Genomic DNA, 16,022 nt, shown 5'->3' on the forward strand with positions numbered 1-16,022 from the left:
GCATTTTTAAAAATGGCATTGAATATAATACCTCATTGAATACGATACCTTACCACACATAATATTTTATTAAATATGATGCTTTATTGAATATTGTATTGCATTGAATATATTGATATGTTTGTATAATTTGGTTTGAATTTTGAAAAACATTATGAAGTACAATGCTGAATAGTATTTTGAATTACAAATAACTATTGACTTATATTCAAATATTGAAATTATTGTTGTGTTTAAATTTCAAGGAATAATTAAAATAAATGGAAAATATAAACAAATAATGAAAATAAAAGAACTTAAAAGACATTTACGAAATGGCCCTCGCGTTATCGTAAATGGCCCTCGCGTTCGTTATTTTTCGAATGTTCGCGATCATGTACGTCCGAGTGAATTTACAAATTGTTATTCTTTAATGTGAACAAACTTAAAATGACATTAACCCTTTATGGACAAATGGTGTACTTTGATTGCTGTTGTGTTACAATGTTATTATGAAGACTTGGATTCCAGGGTTCTTGCCCACTTCTGTGATACCTTCAGTGGACATTCCGTTCTCCGCCATCTATAACAAGATGGATTGGCTTGAAATTTTAAATCAACCCTCGTATTTCTCCAGCGTCAATTCTTAGAAATATAACGCAATCAGCTAACAGTTGGAGGAGAACAACGCTTAAGAATTTGTCACCCAAAAGGTGCCTCACTTTTCCAGACAACTCTCCTTCCTCCCGTCAGCCCATATAAGGAAGAGGAATTTTGCTACTCTCCAGATAAACGCCCACGCACAAGTCCTCAAGACGATGACAGATTTTTACGTGACAATGTGAAAACTATCAATAATCGTCAGTTCCATAACTTATTGGAATAATCAGTGTTTTTAATGTGATTTCTATTAACCTATCAACCATTTATTATATATAATCAGCAATATTACGAAGCAAAAACTTAATGTTTTCTACGAACTATATTTTAGTTTTGTCAGTGTATTCTTGCGCTGTTAACTGGCAACTATGTGACGCATGAAGAGAAGCGTGTGTGTCCTGCTAGCCGTCATGTGAAGTAAATGTACTGAGTTTCTATCTTCACTAAGACCATTAAAATATGTAAAGTTTTAGTGTTTAACTCCCAAGAATAATATAAGATGATTTGAGAAACACAACACTCGAATCTAAGTAAACAAATCATCACCTTTTCATTTACCAGTGAATAATGGAAACAACATAACAATATAACGGAAATTCACAATTCGCAATGTCAAGGAGAGCACCGACTTCTAGTAAGCGACGTAGACATATTCACCATTTGTAGTTGATTTTTTCGAATGAGGAAATTTATGGGAAACGATGCAAAACTCATTTTTATTCAACAGTGGACTAGTGAATTTTATTCCGTATAGTTGTCGGAATCGTCGTGCGCGTTTACATATCGGTTCGTATACCACAGTGATTGGGCCATCCTTTTTATACAAGTGAAATCTTGTGTTCTTATACGTGTGTAAATGCTTTATTTTCATTGAAGTTAAAAGTTAAATATAAATATTTTGCAAAATAGTTCTTTCTTTAATACGCAATGAAAATTAATCTTTAATAATTTCAACGTGTGTGATCTGTATTGTCTCTTTCTCAGTGAATGGAGGATATTACCTTATAATAGTGTATATGGCTTTAGAGCAAAATTAAACAGGTAAGGTACTTCTAAGCAGTGGAGGTCAAACATTACTTTCGTCTCCCACTACTCGTCTGGTGTTAATAATGCATTGCTGTCCCACCTTGTTTCCTTTTACAGGTATTGTCCAGTGTATCTTGGAGCTGACGTACCAGCGACGGTGGGTATATGGCTTATGCCTTTGATATGTACAGCGGTGGACACTTCTAAATGGTACACCTTAGCCGTAAATCTCCATATGGCTGTACCATTTAGAAGTGTCCACCGCTGTACAATGCCCGAATCCCAGGACCGTGGAGGAGTGAAGACACTTGTTTTGTTGCCAGTCTCTTACTTCAATTTAATAATATGTGCATTTGAATGATGCTGTATAGGAAGACTCATAAAAAGATCCAAGGTTCGGATCCCAATATTATTATTAGTTGGTCTTCTTGAACTGGAACAAATGAGTATCGAATCCCATTCCCCTTATATATGGCTTCCCTCACAGGGACAGATAATGAACGAACCTAACACCCTTATAAGTTCATCTATTTGTGTAATTTGAGTAGAATTATTAATTAACAAGTTCTGCCGCTCTTTTCTTTTACCTTCTTCAATCACTGCTGACAAAAGATCTGTTCTAGGGGGAACGCATGGTACATTAACGTCTGAAGAAACCAATGCACTAGTACAAACAAATTTTCTTGCCCCGCAAACAAATGAAAGAACAGACTTTTCCAGTAGCATTTAGTGGACGTGGTAGCTGGTTCCTCACTCCGTCTATGTATCCACATTAAAAATTCTACAGCGTGTTTACACCCGCCTGCAAAAAACAAATAAGTAAATAATAAGACTTTTTTCTTTAAAAAGAGATAAGTATAAAATATTATATTGCATATTAACACATATTTACGATACATTGATAAAACATTATTTGTATTTTACCTAATAACATGACTGAGTCTCATTTATCCTACTTTACAACATTCTTATCTTTCAGCACCAGCAGCTACAAACACGGTAATGCACTACTGTCATTACGATTAAGTAAATTTAAATGCAGTGTATCAGCTGAAAATACACCACTAAGAAATGTAAGTATCCGGCAATTAACAGTGAAAGAGTTGCAAAGTTTAATTTCCTGGACAAGTTTTATCTTCAGTGCACGGAAAATCCCAAAGAACATTAGTGGAGCGCATGCTTTTGATGATGATTTAAAAGTGTTGGAAATTGCGTCGTTTACTGTGCGTCAAAAACTTGAGTGCTGTTTGTGGTTCGCTGAACTCAAGTTGCTTGAGGTCGTACAGGGAAATTTAGGCAACAGAACCACAAGACCATCGTTACATTGTTCGGTGACCTAAAAGAATAGCTGGAAACTGGCAGTGTTGAGGAAGAAAGACAGTGACAAGAAACTAATGGGTGAAGAGAAAGTTAAGGCAGTTCGGGAAGCTTTTCAGCAAAACTCACGCGAACCAGTCAGGAATATAAGTAAACAACTTCGGATCCCACGATGATGCAACACATTGAAACATATGCTAACTACACAGATCCCTGCCATATTACACCTTTAATATCAGATTTCCTAGATAACCATTCCCTAAAGAATTTCGGTTTAAGAGGAGGCCCTACTGTATGACCAAAGAGGCTATCCCGACTTTTTTAAGCGAACATTGTATACCATACACCAGTGTTAGGATTAGATGACTTATTACAAGAAATACTGCTGCCCGCAAGTCTGTAATACTTTAAAGATTCAATACCTCCTTGACGTTTGCCGAGCAACCAAAGCTACTCACGTGAAAATCTGAACTTACTGTATTATCGTTAGATTGTCGAACATAAAACAATTGATTTTCATAGCAATTCGTAAATATTCTATACTCATTTCACAGATACAAATTCCATATACAGATACAAATTCCATTCTAACATACCCAACCTTAGAGTGGGAGACCCGAGTTGATGGAATCTCATGTGGTTCAGTTTCCATGTTAAGCCGGTCCACGTCTCATAGCTTTGGTGCTGAAAGGTTGCTTTAATTGATAAACTCTGGTAAAATAAACAAGCTAAACAAATTCAAAGTGCACCCGCGACTATTACATTCCTACACCGTAAATATATTCTTTAAAGTCATAAACATTACCTAACCTGCTGCAGCTGCACAATCTTCACATTTTGCCACTTCAACCTTTTCGTCTTTTTCATTCATAATTACATAAACGGTGTAATTTTTAGCCTTGTGCTCTGGTGTTACGTGGCCTTTAATAATGCAGCGATCATTTTCTTTCTTGAGCTGGACGAATCCTACAGCTCCATCTCCATATAAGGTTCTTGCTGATCTGAAACAATAAGAAAATAATTTATTAGGGATCATATCTCGCAAACGGCGCGAAATAATCAAAAAAATATCTACAAAGTTCCCCCTTTATGATACCCTTTTGTCGATTTTCATTACGATACATTCATAAACCAAATTTAACATACCTTCGCCAATTCTAACTCCAACCGGAAGTAGAGGCCGCGGTGGCTCAGTGGTAGAGCGATCACTTCTGCTGCTTGGGGTCCCGGGTTTCATCCCAGCCCCCGCCAAGTGAACTTTGCGGTGGACAAACACCGTGTGTCTGGGTTTTCTCGGGGTTCTCCCGTTTCCTCTCACTTTCATCATTCCACCATTTCATTCACCAGTCATCATCACCGTCTCTTTTAGCCTAACCAGCATAATCGTGGGACGTAAAACTCAAAGATTTCGTTTTATTCCCAACCGGAGGTAGGTTTAAATCTTGCAAACGATACGATATATTGAAAAAAATATGGAAAATTATCTCCAAATTATGATACTCATTGCCAATTTTTATCATGATATCTTTCACTTGTGCCTGTAAAGGTACATGTACAGATGTTTTGAGGAATGATAAGGAGATTCATGCCCATATGAGAATGATGCGCTGTGTAGAGAGCGCAGGTTCAGCTAGTAACTTATTATTTTATTAACAAAAGAAATCGAGTAAGCTCGTATGTACATATTAATGTTATTCGTTATGCAAGAATTTTAAGTGCATCTCTAATTACGCACCGATACATGAATTTATGGGTTACTTATCTCTTCACAAAATATACGATTAGTATTGCATAAATTGTTTCTCACAGAAGTCATTGCATTTATAGATACAAATTCGCTCTAGGAGATCTTAACCATTATGGATATAAATACATGTGGACATGCATCATAAAAGCGACAGTGAAATTAACACAAACAATCTGTGCTAAGTGGCCGCCTAAAAGTACGAATTATATCTAACCTGTCTAAGGGTAGCGCGTAGCTAGTGGATTGCCACGGATGCGTCCGTAGGAAGCAGATGCGTCAGCGATGGTATGCATACACGAGTAAGCGAATATAGCGGAAACACACTATATCTCTCATGTAACTAAATGCCGTACCTTTCGGCCAGCTTTATCGTTATTAATCACGACTTAATGTACTGCATTGACATACGAATTTACTTCACTACACTTTCCTTACAGAGAACTACCTGCTTGAAAGTATTTTGATTACTTATAAACAGGGGGGATGTCTGAGGTGTTCCTAATATAGTTTTATTAATTATATGTCCCTATTAAATTTTACGAATCTACAGTGCCTTAAAACAACACCGGATCTAATCTTCCGTATTGAAAAAACACCCGACAGAGTAAGTCGTTATTGCAACCGACCACGTTTCAACAAATTCCGGGAGAATGGCTCTATTCAAGATAGGGCACGTAGTGGGTGACCAAAGACTGCCACCAATGAGGAAACTGCAACGGCGGTCGTTACGTCGTTTGTGAAAAGTCCTAAATGAAGTACCCGTCGTGTGTCCCTAGCATGTGCCATAAACTAATCCTCCGTTGTCCGGATATTGCACGCCAATCAGTGGCATCCTTACAAGCTGCATATGCAACATAAACTGAACGAGGATGACCCTGATCGCCGTTTGGAGTTCTGCATGTGGGCTACTAAACAACACGAACTGGATCCTCCGTTTGCCAAGGGCATAATGTTCAGCGACGAGGTGTTTTTCACTTTGAACGGGGAGGTTAATCCACATAATTGTCGATACTGGTGTGACGCAAATCCAAAATGGGTTGACCCGAGTCGAGAACATAGTCCAGCGAAGGTGATGGTGTGGTATGGCATATGGGACACCCGCATCATTGGGCCATTTTTCATTTACAATACCTTAAATGCACCACAGTATCTGATGCTGCTGCAGGACCTTGTGATCCCTGCCACACTGAACGCTGACGGTATTTTCCCATCTTATTTTCAGCACGATGGAGCCCTTCCACACTACCGGCTTGGTGTCAGTGAATGGATGAACAACTGCCATGGAAGTGGATTGGTCGCCGTGGTCCCGTGGAGTGGCTGCCCAGATCCCCTGACTTAACGCCCCATGATTTTCATCAATGGGGACATCTTAAGTAGGATAGGCGCCGACTTTGGGGGGCAGGGCACTTGTGTCCCCCTAATATTTAAGGGTGGGGTCCTCTCCCCCAAATATAATCAAGTAGAGGAAGAATTACCAAAGAGGAGCAAGAATTTCTGTCGTAAATTACGTAGTGCCTTTAATTCAATATTAGGAAGAGCCTTCTTATTCGATAAAAAGCACCGTTTTCAAATCGGCGTTTAACCTTTTTAGGATTTCCACTTTTTGAAGTACATTTTAGACTTTCATTCAAACAGCTACTGCTTCTTTACTATTGATCGTAGGATCGTGTAACATACCTCATTTTTCTCAAGATAGATCATACCTTCCAGCGGTACCACTCTCTTGTCCGTATTATTCACAAGAAATAAGAAAATTGAAAAAAAAAAAACATGAGATTTTTTCGAAAAATATTCGAAATTTTTGTGCCCCTCTGGCCCGGACCTGGGTTTACGCAGGGATTTGAATCTTTAAAGAAATCTTCTTATATACATAATACGTGCGCAAAATTTCGTTCTTGTATCTTGAAAACTGAGGTCGGGAGAAATTTTTGAAAGTCTGAAGGTGACCCACCTTTTCATACATGTATATAAATAAAGGAAGTTCGGGTATTATGGAATAGTCGGATAATATGGGGAATACCTCATTAGCTCGCCTGTAATGTGTTGCTTCCAAGTAGAGAGGAAAGAAACTACTACCTCACGTCCCCATGATGCTCTACAGTCAGTCTCCACGTGATTGTGACATTCGTTGTGTTGATAGACGTGAAAATCTGATTTCTTATTCAGGAATACTTTTACAGGTAAGTGGTTTACAACCTGTGTTTTCCTATTGAAATGTAATAGAACAACAATTCTTCATTTACAATGACGTTGGATATACAGAGTAGTAGTTTGATAAGCGTCGTTACCTATACGCCTTCGAATGCGTTTAAAAGCTCTTTCGTTTCCAAGCTGGCGTGAAGGGCAATATGGAATACCCGCAAGAAAAGCATGGTATTTCGATTACAAAAATATCTATCAGTATTGGGCAATTAAACATACATTTATGATGATAACAATACTAAGTGTATTTTTTATTACCGGTACAAAAAATTGTCTGATGATACAAGGGGTGAGCTTGAGTCCAGCGTTCATCATGCTTAGTGTGAGCATACTATGAATGTGCCGATCCTAAAGCAGCGTATTATATTTATGACTTTTGCAAGTAATAACAATCAGTTATGGCTTGGCATTCAGAATTTTAATATATTGTCACTATATTCATTGTATGTTCAACAGAAAACGTTTTTTCTTTTCTATATAGCATTTGTACTCCATATCATCCGACTATTTCATATTACCCTCCAAAGTGGTTTCTTTACAAGTTATACATTTTACCCACCCCTGTAACGAAACTTCTTTATCAAGATATACATAAATAAAGCCAAATATGTAAGGCGTATACTTGTTTTCCTTTTTGTTTCAATGTGCAATTATTAACTGAGTTCCAAGCAAAACAAAAATGGTATTCCATAATACTTGAACTTCATCTATATGTACCTAGGTATAAAATATTTTTTTTTATAAATGTACTGCGTCATTCCTATTTAGCCTAGAGTCATGGTTCAAACGCCATTTTCTTCTGTATAATAAGCCCTTTCCAACGGTATCACTCACATGTCCGTATCATACACCTAAGCCAGATAATTAATGAAAACCTCGGAAGTATTTTTGCAAATCCAACCAACACATTTTGCCCCTCTGGCCTACGCCTGGGTTGACGTAGGGATCTGAATTTTTTTTCTAAAAATATTGTTATGTACTTATTACGTGTGCAAAATTCCAATTTTGTATCTTAAAAACAAAGGGCAGAAAAATTGTTGAAAGTCTGAATTTAGGCTCTCTCTTTATACACACATAGTGATGGGTAAATTCCCGGGAAGATATTTTTCGGGAATATTCCCTGGGAATATTCCCGGGAAGATTCCCAAAATGGGAATTTATCCGGGAATTTATGTACAATCAGAAAGAAAATTGCATTCTATTACTATAGTATGATTCCAACGTTAAATTAATTTTTATACCACAGCATATTATTACTGTTGTCCACAGAGGATTCTTTAAAATGTATAATCTGAACAATTTACTTTATTAACACTTTATTATATTTACAGAGCACGCATAAATCTATATTTCTTTACAATATGTTCTATCAATTAAATATGTGTGAAAAAAATATATAGTAAGTCCTAATACTTTTAAACCGCTAGACAGATTAAATTTATATGTAAGTGGATTTGCTCAACTTGACCCTATTACTGATATTATAAACACATTAAATTTATAAATGTTATAAACCAAATAGTTTGGGTAAATGCCAGATGATACATGTCTCAACAATTTATCAACATTTGCGCATACATATTTATGTTCAAAAAATTTGCAAGATAAATACTTATCATTGTATTTTAGCACGTAACATTGATATACACGACCTTTCATTCTACCTATTTCTCGAAATTCCATACGTTAATTCACATGTAAGAGAAGTCCGAGTACCTCTTCACAAAATAGAGTCAGAGATAATGATTGATAAATTAAGGGGAAGATTCCCCAAAATGGGAATCTTCAGAAAATTTATGCACAATAACAAAGAAAACTGCATTCTATTATTAAATTATGATTTCAAAGATAAATTCGTTTTTATATCAGTATGTTATTACTATTTTCCCCAGAGGAGTCTTTAAAATGATGTTATGTTATTTTATTAATATTATATTATATTTAGAGAGACGCATAAATGAACATTTATTTACAACAGGGTCCTATAGAAGTAAATATGTTTCAAAAACGGTATAGTAAATCCACATACTTTTAAACCGCTAAACAGTTTAAATTTACATGTAAGTGATTTTTCTAATCTTGACTCTACTACTGATATTATAAACATTAAATTTTTAAATGTTATAATCAATTTTGTCAACATTTGCGCATAAATATGTATATTCACAATATTTGCAGGATACTTTCTTGTCTTTATAATTTTGCATGTAACATTGCCATACACGACCGTCCTTCCTGCCCATTTCTCGAAATTTCATGCATTAATTCACATGTAAGAGAAGTCCGAGTACCTCTTCAGAAATTCGAGTCATTGAGAGGAGAAAGACCGACGTCTATTACTAACGGTGGTTCAGGGTTTATTAATAGTACTTCATCTCTATTTCTACATAATTCTACATTACTTTACAAAATGGTTCCTTTTCATCATTTGTAAATTAGTACTTTGCTAATTTTGGCTGTTGCTTAGCATCGAAGGCCAGCTTTTGCATCTACTTTTTTTTTTTTGTGATATTCTATTCCGATGCGTTTGTTTCATGGTTTCATACGTTAAATTACGTTACCAACATTAAATTCAGAGAGCACTGCAGAGCGGTTTTAGCGAATGAAGGCGGGTTAAAGCCAACCATAGCACGCTGTTTTCTATATTCGTTACCAACAGTTCACTTTCTTTTCTCACATAAATCACTTCCACTTACCTTTCCGTTTTGTATAAATTCCCTACTGTCCTAAAAAGAAATGTGTTCGATACTTTCTTGACTACTTGAACATCATTGTCAACTCATTTCTCCCGTAAATCATCCTACTTTTTGCTAGTTTTGGCCCCGCAATACTAAACAATTACCTTACTTTTTAGTGCAAATGGAAATGGAACTTATTAGTTATAAAAAGTACCGTCAAATAATTTTAAATTTTTTAACCTCCAAATTCTTTAAAACCTAGAAGTAAATCATAATATATTAAAATAAAGTAATTAGTCATATGGTTGTTATAATTTGGAAGATAAAGTAAAAAATGGAAATAAATTCCTTTCCGGGAACTTATAGGCCAGGAAAAAAACCGGGAATATTCCCATTTTTAAATTCCTTCCCACTGGGAATATTCCCACTGTCCAACACTAGACGTAACTTAACGTAACCAAATCTAACCTAACCTAACATAAACTAACCGAAGCTAACCTGAACTAACCTAATAATAGAAGTAATAATAATCTAATAATAGGGCCATTCCACGCGAAAGTGAGCCTGAACCCAAATTTTCGAAAACTGTCAAAACCAATGCATTTTTACGTATATATGAAGTAAATAGAACGAAATTTACTTTTCCACAAAGAAAAACTTATTTATACTTAGAATTCACGTAAAATTTTAAGTCAAAGTTGTGAATTTGTAACATGTCAGCTGCGAGGAAATTTTTTATTCTTGTAATCGGCAACATTTTACGGTATATTGTGCATGTTTGGCTGAAGTAACTTCTAGCTATTCAAGATGCTTCTTTTTGCTACAAGCTGCAGTTGAAAAAGTGTTCACAGGATAAAAATTGTTTATAATATCATTAAAGATATAAACGTCAACTTGAGTGTCCTGCCCGTGACAGAAAACTACCAAAAGTTAATGTACTGAATTACTAAATTTGAGAATGTGGTTCGTACTTAGTAGAAGTAACAATTTGCACGTGTACTTCACACGTACCAAATTTTGGACTAATGCTAGTAATATATTTCGATTTATTTCAATTTGAAAACTTGTCCTGCCCGTGACAGTGGGCATGCCACTGGTGGGATAGTTTGTGTACATTGGCTATTTATGATAGAAAATGATTCCATGTGCACTAAAATGAAGTTTTGTAAGCATGAACATTTTTTACTTAAATAGAGGATTATCTATTACTGTCAGTATGATGTTTTAACTTAAAATAAGTTTCATATAAATATTATCATTAGCGTCACCTTTTTGTTCGTTTCAAGGGAGAAGTGAAGAAGGGACAAAATAAAGTAATTGTAGAATGCTGATTTCGTAGTAGCTTTAAGCTCTCCGTTTCAAAATATATCTGTTTTACTACTAACAGTACGGGACAAGAATAAACGACCAAAAATGCCATTAGTTTTAATGGTATTTTTGGTCGTTTATTCTTGTCCCGTACTTTATCATCAACAGAAATTGAAAGAAAAAAGACTTTGAATAAAAGACGGGAAAATGCTCTTGTCAATTGAATGTCTCCAATCAAAACAGTTTTTTCCCTGCAAATCGACAGCGAAAATTTGGTAGTTCGTCGAACTTTTATATCAGAGCTTCATCCGTGTAAAATCTTTAAATTTCTAACAGACTTTTATTCAGATTCTGAAAATGATGATTTCGAAAGCCATGAAGCTATACTGAGGGACGACTTAGATGTGCATGTTAACAAGGCTTGTGTTAGACCAGCTGTTGAAGATATAACACAAGGAACATTTTTTTAATGGAATTTTTCCCTAGTGGACAGAAAAAGAAAACACAAACATGCAACCATCGCACAAAGCCCAGTGGAAGAGGACGAAAAAGTCAACGAAATTCGTATGAAGACCGAAAGCGATTGCGGTAAAAATTTTCAAGACTGTTGAAGATGTGTCTTACGTGCATTTCGATCAAATAATACATGTGATACCAGCAGTGCCGTGCCGTGGGGGGGAGGGGCGAGCGGGGTGACGGCCCTGGGCGTCAAAGTAAGAGGGGCAAAATTCAGGAGGAAAAAATAAAAGAAATATATAAAATGGAAGGAGAAAAGTATTGAAAAGTGCTCAAAATCAAGGAAAAGCAGGGTTTATTTTTGAAAATTTTCTTGCGCGTCGCGCCAACCATGGTGACGCTTTGCGGCTGGTCTATCGACCTCACTCATATTTACGGGGCGCCATCGCGACGCGTCGTATACTCTCGCCCCGGGCGCTGATTTTCCACGGCACGGGCACTAGATACCAGCACCTATTTTATATACTGTTAGACAGTGTTTAGTACGAATTTCCCTACAACGTAGGTGTAAATGGGCAAATAAAACCATTTCCTAAAGTGTAGGTGGTGAGAAATAAGTGTACGACATATTATTATTTTTATGTGATAAAAGCGAGCCTCAAGTAAAGTAAATAGAATTATTTGTGTACAACGCTATAACAGACCAGCAGAAATTGACTTATTTTCGATTTTATTTCATTTTTGAAATCATTCTTATTGAGATTTTGTGTATTGATTCACACGATGTCCTGCCCGTGACAACCATGTGTCCTGCCCGTGACACAGTAAAGTTTAGTTTATTTATCAATATAAATATTTGGCAAATTTCTCTTATGTGAAGTTTGTTTAAAAATTTCATCATTTATACATTTCCGTTTAAATAAAAACATTTTGAGCTAAGAATTCACAGAGTTTTGTAACATTCACTTGGTGTGTGGAAAGTCACTTCTCTTTTTTGTCCCCGCCCGTGACAGACGTTTAGGAATTAATATTTTCTACTCTAAACGGAAAAAAATACTGAAAATATCAGCTACATATACTGCCAAGTCTGTACTGCTCATACATCATGCAATTAGCACAATTTATGTTGTACTTTTAGAAATATACAACTTTAAAGCATCAAAAATGTAGTGTAAATGTCCTGCCCGTGACGATGGAATGGCCCAATAATCATTTTTTGGAAAATTATGCGGGACCACTACACTAATATAACATAAACTAAATTAATCTGAAGTAGCCTAAACTAGCTTAATCTACCCTAAACTAAACGAATGTGAACAGAAATTACGAAAAGTGTAACATTTTTAGAGAAAAGAGCTGGACCCCTTCTGTTAAACCTAGGCCGAAATTTCTAATACGATTTTAATACAGTACATATAAGTAATGCAAATATGGTGTGCACTTATGTCTGAGATACGTATTTACATGGACGTATGTCAAATGCACGTAATCTTCCATAACCTAATTACACATTAATTTCTAGTTTGTGAAATGTTTATCATATGAATTTCTAACACGACGAGAGGACGTATTTCTCGAGTTCTTAGAAATTACCAGGAGAAAAGAATGCTAACGTCCAGATGTAGGCAACAGAAAGGACTTTTTTTTTTTTTTTTTTTCGAATCCGTAGATTGTAAAATGTATAGAAAAATTTTGACAAGTTTGTAATTTCCCCATTTTATGTCAAGAAAAGGACCCAACCAACCCCTGCGGGGCTTCTAATCCATTCCTACCCCTACTGCTACTACTACTACTTACTTCTACTCCTATACCTACTAACACTTCCTACTACTACTATTTATACTATGGATCTGTATAGTAAAAATACACATTGTTTGATAGGCATTAGTGCTTTCTAATGGCCACCTAGCACAGGTTGGATGGTGTTCTGCAGAAGACCTCTTAAAATGAACCTGAACCAGAGAATAAAAGAGCACGCCTCGAAAATGATTGCTGAAGGTACAGAAAGTGCAACTAGGGAAAAAGTAATATTTTTTTATGAACTTCCCTGTGCATCCGCGTAGTAAAACTGCATGTTTAGTTGTTTTGCCTTGTGATAGCCTACACAATAATAATGATTTGTCTTATGCAGCACTACTTCATATTCTGTTATTATATTATAAGAAAAGGATTCTGAGAAACTAAATTAAATTAAAGTGTGGTGAAGATATGAATGTTGTGAGATTGCTTGTAAAATACGTGTATTTCGTACGTGCTCCCAATTTAATGACGTTTACTGCTTAATTATCCTTGTACGTTCCTGCCTCGCTTTTATGTGCGGCACCAATAAATGTGTTCCTTGATTGTTACTATATTATTGAGTATTAATACATTTTAACCTTAAGTTACTTTGGGTTAACTTTACAATGCCCGCTCCAGTTGGTATACTTACTCAGAAACGAGAAATTACACTATTCCTACTCCTACCCTACTTATTCCTATCGTACTCTATTCTACTATATCCTTTTAAAGCGGCCCTCATCGATGCACAGCTGGAGCTTGTGTTCTAAACTTTACTCATTTCTTTAAAATATTTACTTGCAAAGTCCTATCTTGGGTACTGGTGCAGAATCCCACACAGCAATGAAATATTTTCAAAACGTTTCTAAAACGTACCATCATTTTCCTTCAGAAAATGTATCCTACTTCCCTGCAGGAAATATATTCCATATGCTGTTGAAAACATTTTCCAAATAATACTGAAAATATCTTCGCAATATACTTAAAAACGTTGTAGAAATATTTTATACGCCGTTAGAAAAGTTTTCCAAAGAATGTTTTCTGTACCATTTCCACACATTACTGAAAATGTATTTGAAACGTTTTATACAATGTGAACGGAATGGTTTTTAAAATGTTTCGCATGGAATATTTTAAAATCATTTGCCAATAACACTGAAACTCATTTGTCTAAAATAAAGAATTTTTTTCTAAATATTTTTACAATGTATTGGGTACTTATTTGGAATGTTTTCTGAAGATTTCTAATCTATTTTTAACAAAAAATAATGTTCTGTAAAATAATAGTTTTAAAATATTTTCCACTCATACCAAAAAATATTTTCTATACGTGACAAAAAATATTTAGTGAATATTTTCTGTACATCACAGAAAATATTTAGAGAACATTTTCTGACGTCCGAGAAGTTGGCCCCCCCCATTGAAGCACTAATGACCTCTTCTAGTGCAATCGTTAGTGCTTCGTTAGTGCTTCTTAGAACACCAACTCCCAACATTAGTGCTTCAGAAGTTTGGACGCTAGAAGCAAAAAACTTTGGGGGGGGGCCAACTTCACGTTAGCCCCCCCCAGAAAGCACTAACGATTAAACCTAGTGCAATCGTTAGTGCATCGTTAGTGCTTCCAGAAAACACGAGTAGTTTCGTTAGTGCTTCACAACTAGTGTGGTTATGGCCAGTTATATGTCACGAGATTCCCATAACGAATACATGGGGAATTTTTAACTGGCTCTAATTCCCGCCAAATTCAAAAGCGCTAATGATCTCTTCTAGTGCAATCGTTAGTGCTTCGTTAGTGCTTCTTAGAAAACCAACTCCCAACATTAGTGCTTCAATAGTTTGGACGCTAGAAGCAAAAAACTTTGGGGGGGGCCAACTTCACGTTAGCCCCCCCCAGAAAGCACTAACGATTAAACCTAGTGGAATCGTTAGTGCATCGTTAGTGCTTCCAGAAAACACGAATAGTTTCGTTAGTGCTTCACAATTAGTGTGGCTATAGCCAGTTATATGTCACGAAATTCCCATAAGGAATACATGGGGAATTTTTAATTGGCTCAAATTCCCAACAAATTCAAAAGCGCTAATGACCTCTTCTAGTGCAATCGTTAGTGCTTCGTTAGTGCTTCTTAGAAAACCAACTCCCAACATTAGTGCTTCAATAGTTTGGACGCTAGAAGCAAAAAACTTTGGGGGGGGCCAACTTCACGTTAGCCCCCCCCAGAAAGCACTAACGATTAAACCTAGTGGAATCGTTAGTGCATCGTTAGTGCTTCCAGAAAACACGAATAGTTTCGTTAGTGCTTCACAATTAGTGTGGCTATAGCCAGTTATATGTCACGAAATTCCCATAAGGAATACATGGGGAATTTTTAATTGGCTCAAATTCCCAACAAATTCAAAAGCGCTAATGACCTCTTCTAGTGCAATCGTTAGTGCTTCGTTAGTGCTTCTTAGAAAACCAACTCCCAACATTAGTGCTTCAATAGTTTGGACGCTAGAAGCAAAAAACTTTGGGGGGGGGGCAACTTCACGTTAGCCCCCCCCAGAAAGCACTAACGATTAAACCTAGTGGAATCGTTAGTGCATCGTTAGTGCTTCCAGAAAACACGAATAGTTTCGTTAGTGCTTCACAATTAGTGTGGCTATAGCCAGTTATATGTCACGAAATTCCCATAAGGAATACATGGGGAATTTTTAATTGGCTCAAATTCCCAACAAATTCAAAAGCGCTAATGACCTCTTCTAGTGCAATCGTTAGTGCTTCGTTAGTGCTTCTTAGAAAACCAACTCCCAACATTAGTGCTTCAATAGTTTGGACGCTAGAAGCAAAAAACTTTGGGGGGGGCCAACTTCACGTTAGCCCCCCCCAGAAA

The 16,022-nt window shown here is 36.2% G+C and overlaps 1 long non-coding RNA gene across 1 annotated transcript; it reads right to left on the bottom strand.

Annotated features, from left to right (window-relative positions):
• Positions 1–1,996: 1,996 nt before the first annotated feature.
• Positions 1,997–14,198, bottom strand: LOC145676170 (uncharacterized). The gene is made up of 3 exons (XR_014129311.1): positions 14,029–14,198; positions 3,788–3,983; positions 1,997–2,467 (listed from the first exon to the last, which is right to left on the bottom strand). It is a non-coding gene; the product is annotated as an uncharacterized LOC145676170 (long non-coding RNA).
• Positions 14,199–16,022: the final 1,824 nt, after the last annotated feature.

This window comes from Thermobia domestica, chromosome 18 (assembly GCF_964235325.1).
Source record: "Thermobia domestica chromosome 18, izTheDome1.hap1.1, whole genome shotgun sequence".
NCBI classification, from domain to species: Eukaryota; Metazoa; Arthropoda; class Insecta; order Zygentoma; family Lepismatidae; genus Thermobia; species Thermobia domestica.